Below are 4794 nucleotides of genomic sequence, written 5' to 3' on the forward strand. Positions count from 1 at the left end.
AAGAAAAAAATCAGAATGCAACAGGGCAGCAATATTTAGCACAAAAATTTATCAAAGGGACTACACTGCATGTACTAAAATGCTGAATATCTGAAAACATATACAAGTTATATTAATTACCATCAACTTAAAAGCTTAAAATAACACACGTTTATTATCTCACAATTTTGTTGGGTTAGGAGTCTGAGCACAACCTAACTAGGTTGTCTGCTTAGGATTTCACAAACCCAAAATTAAGGTATCCTCTGGTCTGCATTCTCACCTGGAGGCTTGACTAGGGAAGAATCTATTTCCAAGGTCATTTAGATGGTTGACAGAAGTCATTTCTTCGTTTGTAGGACTGAGGACCTTGGCTTCTTGCTGGCTGTTAGGTAGAGGTTGCTTTCAGTTATTAGAGGCTACCTACAGTTCCTTTCCAGGTAGACTTCTCCAACATGGCCAGTTACTTCATCAAGGCAGAAAGGAAAGTCTCTAGGCAGTGGTCCTCAACCTTTTTGGCACCATGGACCAGTGCTCTTTCGAGAATCTAATGCCTAATGATCTGAGATGGGGCTGAGGCGGTGATGCTAGCACTGGGGAGCGGCTGCAAATACAGATGAAGCTTTGCTCGCTGGCCCGCCGCTCACTTAATGCTGTGTGGCCCAGTTCCTAACAGGTCAAGGACCAGTTCTGGCCCGTGGCCCTGGGGGTTGGGCACTACTGCTCTAAAGAGCATCTACTAGCAAGAGTCTTTTGTAATGTGATGTTATCACAGGAGTGACATCCATCAGCTGTACTATATTTATTATTTACAAGCACATCACAGGTCTCAACTGCACTCAAGGGGAGGGGACCCCACAAAGGGGTGAACACCAGGAGGCGGTGGGAATCATGGGGCCACCTTAGAGTGGCATATCTTTCTTGCTTCTGAGTTTCTTAATTAAAACTAACCATGAATATAATCCTTAAAAAATTATTTTTTCATAATGTACATGATGAAATAAGCAGTAAAATCTAAACCCAGAGTACATTTAACATCAAAGCTTGTGACCTCCTCACTTCCCTAGCTGTATTTCAAAGATATATGTATACATCGTGGACTGTATTTGCAACATTTCTGAGTAAATCCCTAGGATGAAGAATAAGAGCAAGGGCCTGGGAGCAGAGTGGTTTCTAGCCACAAATGGGGTGTAAGAATATAAGTATTTTTTGACCCTCAGTTCCAGCATCTATTAAAGGAGGTTACTTTTACCATTTATATTCATTACTTTTGCAGTTATTCTGGGGACCGAAACAGACATTGATTACTTAATAAATATTTGTTCCTAGCATCATTGTCACCAACATGGTTATACAAAATGAAAGTGAGGGTGTTGAGAAAAGGGAGGGGATGGAAATCCTTGAGTAAGTTGTGTGTTTCACTGGCCCCTCACCTGCTACTGTATGGCTTGATACCCAAAACAAAACAAAACAAAACAAAACTTCACTAATTTCATAGGAGGAAAAATGTGTTTGACGTTTGCCTTAAATTGCATACAATTGGCTTATTACTGATTTGAACTTCTTTTGATCATTTGTATTTTAATGTTTTCCTTGTATAATTGTCTATGCTCATTTTTGAGTTGTTCATTGATTTGAATCAAGATATCAGCCTTTCTCTGTCCTATACACCCCAATAGTCCCATCCTCCTGGTCATCTATCTCATTTTGTTTATAGTGTGGGAGTGGGGTGGGAGGGGGGAGGTGTGGGGGGAGTGAGATATACCGTTGCTTTTCATTCCAGTAGTCATCCCATAGCTGTCTAGCATAATACCGAATACCAGGTTTATTTTACAACCATGAGCGGTGTTCTTTTGGGGAAACCTGTCTTTGCAAACTTTGTCCTCAGCGGCCGCTAGGTTTATCAGCAGTCCTGCGACCCGGTGGCCACTCCGCCTGCTCCCTGGAGGCTGAGACTGGGGCTGCCTGGCCCCGCGCTGCAGCCGCCGCCCCCACCCTACCCGTTGCGCCCCGGGACGCGCGTCCGTGCCTGGCCCCCGCCCGCGCCACTGCGCCGCTCGGGAGCTGGCTACCGTCACGGTGCGCCCGAGCGCGGGGCGGACGCCGGCCGAGTGGGCTGTGAGAAGCGCGCGAGCCGGGCGCTGGGGGCTTCCGCGCCGGCCAGCCGGGCCCAGCGCGCTGAGCTGGGAAACTTCTGCGGGTGCGAGGCCGGAGCGCTGTGCAGGGCCGGGGAAGGAAAGGTAAGAGGGGGACCCTGGCAGCACCGTGGCCGCCGCCTTCCCGGAGCTGTCCGCACCGTGGCACCTCGCAGCGCCGCGGTCAACTTTGCTGGAGCGGCTTCTGTCCTGGCCCCGCCCCAGGGTAGGGGCTGCGAGACCGCCGACCCCCGAGAGCTCCTGTTCTTCGCCGCCCTGTTTTCCGCGCTGTCTGCGCCGCCGCTCGGCTCCCGGCCGCGCTCAGGCCACTGCAAGCCTGGGGTCCCCGCGGCGCCACTCGAAGCTCGGAGGACTCAGGGTCCGCTACTGCGGGTTTGGCGCTCGCACGGCCCTGGGGACTGGAATCGTCCGCCCTAGAGGCTGATCTTCCCCCAGATCTTCTTTTGGTCGCACTCTTGTCCCAGGTGCCTTTGGAGCCCAAAGAAAAACGCCGGATTTTCGAGAGAGGAAAGCTGGTCCAAGGGGTCCTGAGAGCCTTAAGTTTCACCTTTGGGAAATCGTGCAGCGACTGGGAGTTTCCTGTCTTTCGTCGTCTGCAATGGGCCTGACCAGGGTTGGGGGCGCCGATCTGGGGCACTAGAAAGCTGCTTCGTCAAAGGTCACGCTGACCTGTTTTCTCTATCTGGGGATTCCTCTGCCACCTCCCACTCCCCCACCCCAACCCCCAAAAAAAAGGAAAGAGAAAGAGAAGAGAAAAAGAAATTTGAAAATCATTAAATTACTTCATTACCAGGGTCGATTACAGAGATATAATACATACTGAGGGTCTGTATTTTGGGAAAAGATTAAAGAATTAAAAATGCAGTAATAAGGTTATGGCAAAAAAATTTGTTTGTTTTGCAAGAAGTGAAAATTTTCTATATGTAAATAATAAATGGAAATGTAGAATTAGAAGGCCACTTTTGAACATAATTTGATTTAGTAAACTTTTAGAATGCAACAATCTTCCTTCCCGACTTTTCACCCTAACTCTGGTAGTTAGGTTTTTTGAATTTGTAAGTTTACACATTGCAATTGAATATTATGGCAACCTTAAAAAATTATTGCTCTCTGTTCATACTAAAGTTTAGTGGCTATTTTCTTTTCTATTATTTTTAACACTAGGGACTGTTGCATGAACATATCCCTGATGTACAGTAAATTGGCATTACTTGTGGCAATAGAAAAACAAACAAGAACTACATGAAACAAAATATAAACAAAACAAAAATTGGATCTCTTTACATACTTTCAAAATAAAGAGATCTGGCTGATCTCGGATGCTCTTTAAGAGTCTTTCCTTCCCTGAGAGACTATCTCTTTAAGAGTCTGGGATACTAATATTAATTGAAATCTACAGTAAGACATCCATCCTTAAATTTTATATATACATATACAGGAGATATAGTTGAGTTTCTTTAACCTCATCAGTCTCTCAAAATAGCTGAGTCATTGTGCTTCCTATGCTTCTAAATGGTGACATTCTACGCCATTAAATAAAAATGTGTCATGGGGAACCAAAATCCCATGCTTCATACCACAAGATTGACTAAATAGGGTTGACACAGTGGAGGATTCACGCCTGTGTATTTTGCAGTTGTCTCCAGGAAAGATCAAGAATGGTTATGAAGCATTTCCTGTAGTATGTGAGCATAACAACACGTAAGCAACATAGGAGGCAAGAAGTTTCAAAACTGCTTTTGAAAATATCCATGATAGATATGCAGGCCTGCAAATCGCAATTAAAATCATTTTCTTTAATTATGGTTATTGGTCAGCTGGGATGATGAGATATAGAGAGTAAATAAGAATTTACCAAAGTGTATTCAATCAATAAGTAGATTTTTTAAAGGAAAAGGGAAAATGTTTCTGTCATCTAAATGTTACAACAGGTATTTTCTAAATTAAATAAATAATCAAAGTTGCTGACTTAAAGTCCCTGTAGTAATGCTGGATCCTCCTCCAACCCAGAATTCAGAGATTAATTCACACTGACCAAAGTAAGACCTTCACATTTTGTGTTCTTCAACAGACTAATATCCTCTAGTGATTCTCATATACACTCTAAATTGAAGGAGGGGGGATTTAAGTTCTAGATAAATGAGCAACTGGCTGAGCCTATGGAAGAATCATCATCTCTCTGAGCCTCATTTCCCACTCTGAACAACGCTGATAATACTATTTATGTTGTTGAGATGTTGTGACCCCTAAATGGGTTAGTGTATGTGCCTGGCACATAGTAAGAGCACAACTAATCGTATTTCTGTCTTCTGTAGTAGGTGTTTGTTTATTGACTAAACAAACTATAGGATGAACAATAGGTTACAGCTTTAATTTTTAATTTCAAAAGCGATGTGGCAAAACCTTGATAATTGTTGAATCTGGGTAATGGGTATATGGGGGTTTATTATATATTATTTTCCTGTTTTTGTATATGTTTAAAATTATTCATCAGAAAAAAATTTAAGTGTGAATTATTTGAAAAAAACACACATTAGAACCTATATTTCTAATCTCGCATTTTATTTTAAGTTGCAATTTTTAAGATTTTCCTATATGTACTGGAAGGATAAACACAATTATCCTTATATAGATATAGATATATATGGATATATATAGA

General features: G+C 43.1%; 1 protein-coding gene across 2 annotated transcripts in view; it reads left to right on the forward strand.

The window, feature by feature from the left end:
• Positions 1 to 1779: 1779 nt before the first annotated feature.
• The window catches only part of POPDC3 (popeye domain containing 3), a 16698-nt gene continuing 13683 nt past the window's right edge, over positions 1780 to 4794 (forward strand). Inside the window, exon 1 of one of the 2 annotated variants that reach the window (XR_002780462.1) lies at positions 1780 to 2219. The gene's annotated coding sequence lies outside the window, so the exon portion shown is untranslated. The remainder of the gene's footprint in view (positions 2220 to 4794) is intronic. The other variant, XM_011360708.2, reaches the window with a different exon arrangement.

Source organism: Pteropus vampyrus, unplaced genomic scaffold, assembly GCF_000151845.1.
Source record: "Pteropus vampyrus isolate Shadow unplaced genomic scaffold, Pvam_2.0 Scaffold58, whole genome shotgun sequence".
Classification (NCBI taxonomy): Eukaryota; Metazoa; Chordata; class Mammalia; order Chiroptera; family Pteropodidae; genus Pteropus; species Pteropus vampyrus.